The sequence below is a fragment of the Helianthus annuus genome, chromosome 9 (assembly GCF_002127325.2).
Source record: "Helianthus annuus cultivar XRQ/B chromosome 9, HanXRQr2.0-SUNRISE, whole genome shotgun sequence".
In the NCBI taxonomy this organism is placed as follows: Eukaryota; Viridiplantae; Streptophyta; class Magnoliopsida; order Asterales; family Asteraceae; genus Helianthus; species Helianthus annuus.
Genome location: NC_035441.2, coordinates 136347018 through 136358372, shown reverse-complemented (window position 1 = coordinate 136358372; position 11355 = coordinate 136347018). Strand labels below are relative to the sequence as shown.

Below are 11355 nucleotides of genomic sequence, written 5' to 3'. Positions count from 1 at the left end.
AAAAAAAAGAAAAAAAAACTAATTAACACTCATATCGGTTAATTGAACAACGTCGCTATCGGTATTGGTATTCGTTTTTATTGTTTTGATCGATGTAAAATGTCTCAACTAGTAGATTGCCCCGTGTATTGCCGCGGAGTTTCATAAAATTTTACGTCAAAACGTAAACCAACTGAATACGCACATAAAAATAAACACGAAAACGTATTACATTTGACCCAATTCATTTCCGGTTAAATTTGCATCGAAAAGTAAATCAACTTGAATTTATACACACACGTACATAAAAATAGACACGTAAAAGTCAATTACAAAGTCTTTAGAAAGTTGAGATGTTGTAAGTGTCAATATTGAAATTTGAAGGGTAAAAGTATACAAAAAGACAAAAAAAAAAAAAAGCATAAAGAAACCTCAATTCACTATTCACAAAAGTCGATAATTGTATTATATATAGTGGGTTAGGATAATGTGAGAAGCAGGGCTGAGCAAGTACCGGGTGGGCGACGACTCAGGGCCAAAAACCTAAGAGGGCCTGTAAAAGTTTTTAGAAATTTCAATTATAGTTTAATTACATGACAATTGTGAATAAATACTTATAATGGGAGATTAAACATCCATCCTTATAGCTCACTGGTGGAGCGTCACTTTTGTATTTTGCAATACTTTGGTTCGATCCTGAGTGAGATCATAGGATCTATAGTTTCAAAACTTTTTTAAATACCGAAATTCTAAACTTTTTAAAATACCAAATTATTTTTAAATTAATAAATTCTTCTGAAGCAATAACTTTCTTAACTGATCATGTTTTTTGATCCTAAATAATCATCTACTGTATAGGATAAAGTTTCTTAGCCTTACTCTCTCACAAAATCTATACTATATAATAAAAGAAACATGTTTTGCTATACTTTGGTTTATTTTACCCATAACTTTCCTAATTCAACCCTTAACTATGATGAATTGACATCTTTCACCCTTCACTTGTGAAATATCAAGATGAACCCAAGAAGTTCAAGTGAGTTACACTACACGTGTAATTAAAATCTATACTATATAATCCGTTAGTTTTTTTAAATAAATTTTTTTATTATTTGGTATATAAAATCATATTTATTCAACCCATGTAATACACGGGGGTTTTTAAAAATATAACTTTTTTTATTATTTGGTAAACAGTATTACATTTATTCAACCCGTGTAATACAATTGTTTTAAAGATATAAATTTTTTTATTATTTGGTATATAATATTACATTTATTCAACCCATACAATACATATGGTTCTTATATATATAACTTATTTTATTATTTAATATAAAAAATTACATTTCTTCAACCCGTGCAATAATGGTGGCTTTTCAAAAGATAATGTTTTATTATTTGGTATATAAAATTCAAATCTATCGTATATGATAAAAGAAACCTGTTTTTGGACATTTGTCATCCTCTCATTTAATTGATTAATATTATTAATAATACTAATAATAATAATATTTAATCTAAATTAATAGAAATTTTTATTATTAATAATATTTAATCAAATCTAAAATCTAATCTAATACAAATTTTTATTATCAATAATATTTAATCAAATCTAATAAGAATTCATACGAATTCCAAAGTTCATATTAACTTTCAAATAATTAAAAAAAATCCACCTAACATCACAAATGTTTCTGTTAAATTCGATTAATTAATTTGTTCAACAATCACTATTATCTTTATCATTCAGTACGGTTAACCAATTTATCATCATACAACCTCCCACTTATTCAATCATATGATTTTTCAATCTTATATTAACTAAATAAATAAAGATTAATATTATCCTACTTTAAATATAAAAAAAATCCGTTAGTTTTTTTAAATATTTTTTTTATTATTTGGTATATAAAATCATATTTATTCAACCCATGTAATACACGGGGGGTTTTTAAAAATATAACTTTTTTTATTATTTGGTAAACAATATTACATTTATTCAACCCGTGTAATACAATTGTTTTAAAGATTTTTTTTATTATTTGATATATAATATTACATTTATTCAACCCGTGCAAAAAAGAAGACTTTTAAAAAGATAGTGTTTTATTATTTGGTATATAATATTACATTTATTCAACCCCTACAATACATATGGTTCTTATAGATATAACTTATTTTATTATTTAATATCTAAAATTACATTTCTTCAATCCGTGCAATAAAGAAGACTTTTAAAAAGATAGTGTTTTATTATCTGGTATATAAAATTCATTTATTCAATCCGTGTAATACACGGGGTTATAATCTAGTAATCAGTTTATATAAATAGATGAATGATTTATCTACTTTAAAATAAATAACTGATTAGTACTCATAAGTCATAACCAATTATATAAAAAAAACGGCAGCAACGCCAATGGAGGCATGAACTCGAATCTGAACTGTCATCGACATGAACCAACAACGATCAATTAAAAAGGGTTCGAAGTTATTGAGTTTTATGAGTGTTATAACAATTATTGCCGTATATGGGTTTTTACATTTTGTATATGTAATTGATGAGTTTATATTATACGTCGTGTAGGGCCCGGTTTTTTATTTCACACATTTTCGAATACGGGCCTGGTTAGAAGTACTATGCTAATTGACAAACTTGAGAAACATTCTGAACCACACATTTTCCCTAAGCTTTTCGTAATATACACATATGTATAGTTTAATTTTAAACTATACATATGTGTATATTACGAAAAGCTTAGGGAAATGTGTGGTATAGAATGCTTCTCAAGTTTCTCAAATATGATGGACTTCTCTTAGGATCTCTATCCTATATATGATATATATAATATACCTTGGTCATAACTCATATTAGGACTTTATTTTTTTTCTTTTTCAGTTGTTATAACGAGTACCGGTATCATAACAAACCAAACCGAACTAATAACGACTGAACTCCCCGCGCGTAGATTTACAAATTTATAAAGCTTTAGTTATTATAATTTACATAATATAAATTAGCAACAGGTTGATGCTTTGAGGTGTTATACCCCATGTTACTGGGGGTTTTCAATTTTTTTTTTTTTTTTTTTTTTGATATTTCACTTTAAATCCAAAACTACTTGATTTTGTAGTTTTAACCCAAAAGTTTTTAGCTTTTTCAATTTAACCGAACAACTTTTTTACTTTCAACTTTAATCCCCTATATTTTTCATATTTTGCAAAATTTTTCGGTTTACGTTTAGTTCTAAATTTTGCGAGTTAAACAGCACAACGTGTGTGTGTGGTTCAACGATTTTACGTTTTGTTATACGCTTCGTTCTAAATTTTGCGAGTTAACATAGCGCAACGTACGTTTGTGGTTCAGTGTATTTACGTCGTCTATTTTTTTCCCGTTTAACAAGTTCGTCACACCATGCAAGTCCTAAATCGAGTTAGTTATCATTTTCACTGTTTTATATGTCGGTCTAATTTCTCTACATTAAGACCCTGCAACTTCAATGTTGGTGGTCGTTGGCTGTTTGGTGTTATTTATCACGGTTTTAGGCTCCCGTCGCAACGCGGGGGGCTTAATACTAGTTATAATTAATTATTAATTTTGAGTATGTTTTTGTTTTTTTAACTCTTATAACTTTTAGCATAAGATGCTTTATGTTGCTGCGACGTGCATTTTTTATCTATATCTTGATTTTAATTTTTCCCGTGTTGTAAGTAGTAATGTACAAGTAATCGGAACATAAACATATTGTAACCAAAGTGACCTCACATTTAGTTTATTTTTTTTTTAATAAATTTACGCCTTTAGTGTATTCATTATTCTAATAATATAATATAATGTGTTATATAATTATGTATATGCATTTGAAGTGCTCACGTAATAAAGACCATTAAAAACAAAATTTTATTTGCCACAGAGTACATTTTTATTGTAAGCATTTTTGATTGCTGATACAGTACCGGTATTCTGACAAACCGAACTTATGGTATCGATTCAAAACATCGGTGTCGATACTATCAGACTGTTATCGGTATTCATTTTTATGATTTCATTTGTTGTAAAATACATGTCGGCATCCTTTTGGGCCCTATCATGACTTAATTTTTTAAGTTTTCTCTTTTAGTTGTTGTATCGAGTGCAGGTATCGTATCAATACCGTAATGAACCGAATCAATATCAAACAAATTCTCATTATTAACGTTAGATTTACTATTACGTCTATGTTTCCATTTAAAGTTTGTTAAAAATTGGGTCTCCCGCCACGGAGCACGGATATAATCCATTAGGTTTATTTATATATTAAGTTATGTATTAAAAAAACAATTAAAATAATTCATATCCGATAATGATTAGGTGTGACTGTTCCTAAAGTTGATTTTAGTGGCCAATAACATATCAAATAACATCACAAATACATCATTATCCTCAAAGTTTTGATAATGCGTGCATGCTAAAATGCACCTAATCAATAGATGGATGCCAAACGACATTAACTAATCTTTTTTTAGTGTCAGATTAAGATATATATGTTTGGGAACGGTTTTGAGAAAATGACAATTATAAGTAGTATACCCCTCATATACGGTAGTATACGTTTAGTATACGCTAAAATACTTCTCGTATACAAGTATTATCCGATTCGTAACCGTTTTTTTTTTTTTTTTGAAAATTCATTTGAGGTATATGATCGTATAAGCTTTATACGGTCGTATACACATGAGTTTCAGTTTTTTTTTTCAAACACTCGTACGATCAAATATTCGTTACACTATACGATACGCTAACTGGGCAAGTTACGCAATTACAAATTCTATTATACAAACAAGACTTAGAAACGTACCGTAAGAAATGAAAAACGGAAGAAACGTCGCGAACGGCCCAAGAACGATCTAAGAACGGTAGACGTGCTGTGAAAAAAACCGAGAGAATTTTGGTAAAATTGAAAAGTGATAAATGAATATGTGGTCGTTATGATAATATACGACCACAATTACATGTATACGACTCGTATATGGTTATACAAATGGTATAGCTGTTTCTTTATTTTTTAATATGTCATATGATGGTTATATGAGAATTGTTTTAGGTTATATACATGTCGTCTAACCTCTATACGACTCGTACATAAATCAATATTTTCTTAATTTTTTCATTTGTTTATATACGATTATAATTAATGTTTTGTTGAACAGATTATAACAAACAACTCGATTAGAATCAAATGACCGTAAAACGATAATAAGTAATCGATTTTCATTAAATATTACAATTACAAAACCCCTAAATCCACACTCTACAGTCTTATAACTATCGACGTACATAATATACGTTCCTTATACATGTTTTCTCAAGTTTCAGCAATTGTATTCCTTGTTGGTTGTTACTAATAACCTGATGGGGTAGACATTAGATAATCTCCCTCTAACTTGATGTGGATAACATGATCTTTGTTAAGATGAACGATTGTAATGGTTTGATGAGGGATATTGTCTTCGGTTGTTGTAAATAAGAGGAAAAATGTAGCATAACCAATGTCGCTTATTAAGTGAAAGATGATATTCCATCGGTTAGCAATCAAGAGTCCTGTGAAACTCAATATCATTTATCGTGTTCCATAAGTCGTAGTATCGGTCACTTATGCCCTTCCAATCTAAGGAATGTCGAGCGTCTCGAAACTCAATATCATTTATTGTGTTCCATAAGTCGTAGTATCGGTTGCACTCTCCTATAAGCTCCGTCGAATTATTGGCCACTCCATTTCATGACGCGACAAACCTACAACTATAGCTCGAAAACCACAATTTCCATCAGGCTAGACGTCCTGTATATGCGTAAAGTATAGAGATAAGCAAGGTGGAATAAACTTTTTGTAATGGTTGAGGAGGTTATGCTGGGCTAGAGGCAAGAAAGGTAGAGCCAGTGCGTGCGACTTGTATTGATAAGGTTTTTGAGCCTTTGCCTTTTTCTTTCCTTTCTCTAGAGCCCTTCGCAAGCTCGTCGATAAACGTGGGTGCCCGCATACAAAGACTGTCCGTTTCGATAAACTAGCTACGCCTTGCATGTGCATGGTATGACTCTCTTATTGTAAAGAGCCCTGATTCACCATAACCGTCTTGTGTTAAAATGGAACCGTGTCTGGGAGGTTCCACAAACAAACTGTTTTTTTCGGGTTGAGCCTTTAAAGTTGGACGTCCACGTGGGCTTTTCTACACGAGTGGTCGTCTTACATTTGTCGGGAGGGGATTGACCACCTCTTTTATCTTTGAAATCATGCTCTCCGTCACCGCTCTCGGCTTCCCCGCTTCCCCATTATATGATGTTTAACTTCCTCGAGTTCGTTGTCGACGTTAATATCCTCTTCCTGGACGTTTTCGTTTAAAGATATCATATCTAGCTTTCTCCAAAAGGGGACTATCGAATCTAGTGGATCCTATCACCTAAATACGACGCGATGGGTCAAAGGATACATTACCTGACTGTAGATACCATAACAACCGACATGTGCATGGCAACCCACAGCTAGTAAACAAACGACAGTCGCATGTACCATTAGCATCTTGCAACCTATGTATGGCATTGATTTTATTAACTAATAGATTCAGACACGCATGTGAAACGTTCTTTCAAAGGAAATCAAAGATTGGTTTGTCATGGTGATCCATTGTACGACTCCTGCTTTGCTTAATGTTGCGTCCTATCTCTGCTACTTGATTATCCAGGAGCTGATAGATAAAAGGTACAACTTTTTCAGCGTCTTATTTGATTCATTGAGGTACATCTGCAAAAGCGCATGCAGACTCTCCACCATGTTCGTTGTACGTTGACTAAAGTTAAGATGTTGATCGGTCCGAAGAGACACAAACCTTTGTCTATGTGGTTTTAGCTAGTTAGAGAACAGATAATCCATAATGTCTGAAAACAAAGATAATTACAATTGTTATTCAGATAAGTATATGATTAATAAGAGAATTAGTATGAAACTTACCATCACGTTTTTTTCTTGGCAGTCGTTCTCGTATTCGATCGTACCAATAGTTATAATCATCAACCGTGGTGGAGTTAATCAACCTGCCCCACTTGTATAGAAACTTATCACATTCTATTTCTGTTTTAAAGCTTGGCTTGCAATGTCTAACGATACTCTTGTATGTGCCACCTACATAGTGAATGACTGACGTTCGAAAACAGGCGTGCACATGCGTTCATGAGGGCGAGGTCTTTATTGGTTACTATTACACGGGGCTCCATAGCACTGTTCAGTAAACCTTTCAACTTTTGTAACACCGACGTTAAGTTTTCCTCTCGTTCGTTGGTTATGAACGCATGGACAATGCAATACGAGAGGTAAGTAGGTAGGACACTAATAATCTGGACAATCGGCATTTTGTATAAGTTCGACTTGTAGGTGGCGTCTATAAGCAACACATGCGGGAAGGCACACCACAAAATGTTCAAACTTCAGGTGGATAAAGAAAACATCTTGTAACCTTTCATCCTTTTCATCTGTTCGGTGGAAGAAAACAAGCCCAATTTAGTTCAATCGGTTATGAAGAACCGGGATTGGAGTCTCGCCGACTTGATCCCTTCGACCCAATTTCACTCGCGCATTGTATATTGTATTTCTTGTTGACACATTTACGAGGTTCTGTTTTTAATGGTCTATAGAATGTCTCATGGTCGCATGTTCTAACGCGTCAGCAGCTCCACTGTCCTCTCTTCACCTGGAGTCGGCTTCATTAGGGATGGATGCCCCTCAAGACATAGAAAGGGTTCATGGTTGTGCTTAGCTTTATCAACCTTTAGAGTCCAAATTCCTATTCTCTTTCTAAATGTCTCAATACTCACAACCGGTTTTCCTGGTTCCACTACGTCTGACCGTGTCTGTTTGCTTGTGGTGGCCGCCACAATCGTATATCAGCCATATTTTTAGCGGCCGGTGGCTAGGGGGATCCTCGTACTTCGTTCATATGGTAACTATGGCGTACTCGTCGCGTCCGACGATTCTACACCAGTTCATCAAATCATCCATGCTATGGAATTTCTAAAGATATATTGTTATACCTGGTCAGTTTTAAACTCACTAGGTTCGTCGTCACCTTGACCCCCGGACAACGGTCTTTCACTACCGGACGGTCGTGGGTCACTTCTGTGATACTCACCTAACCCAAAATTGTTAGGATTTACACCAACATGATTACCCTGATAGTTATCAAAAGCCCATAGATCCTGACTAGCATCAGACACAAGAGTTGAATCGAACGGAAGATTTAATCAAATAACCCCGTAGTGGTATCTTGATTCAAATTATACGTCATGTGATTCGACTCGCTAGTCGAGTCACCACCAACAAATAATTGTTGTCTAGAACGACGTTATAGCGTAATATAACTTAAATACATGAGAATATATAAGAAACGAATTGAAGTTAAATAAAAAATGAAGAAGATTATAGTCGTTTATATAGTAAGTTTTAACAGAATATTACATCTTATCAAATAATTGACGCACGAATCAAGGAATATTACGTCTAGTCAAATAATTAGCACGTGAATCGAAGAAACTTAAGTCCAATCAAATAACTTACGTTGGTCGCAAGCGAATCAAGGAATATTATGTCAAATTAAAAAAAAAATCAGCCCATGTATACGACCCGTATAACATCATACGAGCACCCATGAATACAGGGGTTGTATATAACATATAACGTTATAGGACCCGTATGCAGGGTGTAAAAATAAGATCTTAGAGTGTGGCTATATTAATCCCCTTTATTTATAAGAAAATTTTCTTATAACCAGATTTTCCACCAAAATCACGTAAAAGTTTCTGTCCTAAAATCAATTAACTTTCATTAAATGTTTTAATCGTATGAAACTTTTTATTAGACACTCAACCAAAAAAATATTCCAAAATATTGAAAAACTATTGAATTTTTCAAAAAAAAAAAAAAAAATCCGAATGAAGGAAATCTCTTAAGATCAATTTAGGTTTAAGTGAATACTTGTATTTAACATCATATATTCTTCAATTGAAATTTTAGATATGTTAACTGAAATTTATCTTAAAAAATGGAGTGAAGAGGTTGGAGTGAAATTTATCTTAAAAGTCATGAACAAGAATAAAACAATGGATCTCACTCACTCATTAATGAAAAAAATCTCATAAGAAGATGCGTAGTGGTTTTATCAATAATGCCCCCACCCTTGAACGTTTTCTACCACACGACAGTCCAGTCAGCAAAGGGGCATTATTGGGTGTTTTTACAAAAAGGGCGTAGTGGAATAATACCCAATAACGCCCCATCCAATCATTACACAATTATTAACTTTTTTTCAAATTAAAAAGTTAAAATACTTCGTTAAATAAAAAAATTACAATACTAAAAATTAAAAAAAAATAAAAACACTAAACTTAAAAAAAAAAACCGAAAATAAAAAAACAAATAAACTTAAAAAAATGATAATCTAAAGGCCGTATTTTTCCCGAAGTTTTTGGCGGTGCATTTGCGCAAGGATCAACGCGTCGCCTTGGAGGTGATCGATCGGTTTGGACAAAAACTCAATGTCCTTTTCCGTTTGCCTTGCCGCTTGCATCTCGTTAAACTTTTTGTTTTCAGCGACTCGTTCTTTCATAGTCTCCCAACGCTTGTGGTCGAGGTCTCGAATGTCTTGGAGACGACGGTTCATCTCCTCGAAATCTTCCTTCAACTCGAGATTATCGGAAGACGACTCCACCGGTTTTTCCCGGTTTGCTCATCTTTGCTTCTACCGGGCGGTCGGGCCAACTCTTCAACTTCCTCGTCATCGTCCACAACAACATTTAAATCGACGGTGCGCGCATCGAAAGTTGGTGTTTCCGGGTCAACCGAGGATGACGTTTTCGACCGTTTAGCTTTACGTCTACTACTAGACGTCATGGTCGGTACGCTAGCCCACTTTGGACTTTTTCTTAGAAACTCCCAACATCTAGGTAGTGTTTGGTATGCAGGAATGAGAGGTGGAATGGAATAAGTGATTACGAGGGAATGAAGAAAAGAGTGTTTGGTTGGTCAATGGAATGAAATCACTCATTCCAATAGGCATTCCATTCCCTCAAAATCATTCCTTCCACCCCCCATGTTTTTTTCCATTCCATCCCCTCTTGCACCATTCATCAACAACACCACAACCCACAACCTTCGCCACAACCCACCACCACCACCACCACCACCACCCACCACCGACGCCATCGCCGCCACCCGCCACCACCTCACCCCGACAGCCACCGCCGCCACCCACTCGCCACCGTTATCACCCACAGCTGCGACCAACCGCCAACGCCACTTGACGTCGCCACCCACCCCCATCGTCGACGCCACCACCAACCGCCGCCGCCGCCACCAACCGCCACCTTTGCTTCCATCCACCACCAACGGCCACCTTGTCGCCACAACCACTCGTCGTCACCGCCGCACCGCCACTCGCCGCTACCACCACCACCACCTATCATCGCCGCCGACACCCACCACCGCCACCTATAACCACCCACAATCACTACCACCGACCACCACTCACCGCTAATTTTATTACTCCGTTTTTCTTGCCTACCGAACAATACACAATAATAATTCATTCCATTCACATGGTTACCAAACAAGATATGGAATGGTAATGATACATTGCATTCCCTCGTCCATTCCATTACCTCGTCCATTCCATTCCTTCGTCCATTCCATTACCCCATACCAAACAGACCCCTATAGTACGTGAAAACGCCTCTAGTTTTCTCGTACTCATCCATAGCCCTCGTTAAAACACCGACGTCACCTTCTCCACTCGGCCGATTATTGTAGTTTCGTTGATAAACTTCTTGGAAGGCGTGACACTTGTTGATATCGGTCCATTTGCTAGAGATAGAATCTTTGTCACGATGTTCAGCTTTTCCCCAGATACTATAAAAAAGCTCACGAATCATGTTCCAAAATTCTGGACCGGTTTGAAAGTTTGCTACAAAAACTAAAAAAAACAAGTGATACGTTAAAAAAAAAATTTGACGTGTAGAAAAAAAATAAGTAAAAAAAATAACACTTACCCACATCGGAGTCCTCCGAAACATTGACCCACGCCCGAACCAACGTTTATTCCTCGTCCTTCGTCCAAACAACGTAAGTATGCTTACGACGAGGTTGGTTCGCGTCCTTTTTTTATCCTTCTACCGCGTTTGGGTGTCTCGTGATCGGGTTCGGGTTCGGGTTGCATCTCCGGCACGGTATCCACCTCGGGTTCGGCTTGTTCTTGGGATGGTTGCGATGCGCCCGGTTAGGCAAAGCCGTAAGCGGGTGGCATGAAAGGAGTAGAGCCGCTCAAGTAAGCCGCGTACGAAAACACATTCGGGTC

At 35.4% G+C, this 11355-nt stretch overlaps 1 long non-coding RNA gene across 1 annotated transcript; it reads right to left on the bottom strand.

The window, feature by feature from the left end:
• Nucleotides 1-5219: 5219 nt before the first annotated feature.
• LOC110874713 lies at nt 5220-8854 on the bottom strand. The gene is made up of 2 exons (XR_002556157.2): nt 6966-8854; nt 5220-6892 (listed from the first exon to the last, which is right to left on the bottom strand). It is a non-coding gene; the product is annotated as an uncharacterized LOC110874713 (long non-coding RNA).
• Nucleotides 8855-11355: the final 2501 nt, after the last annotated feature.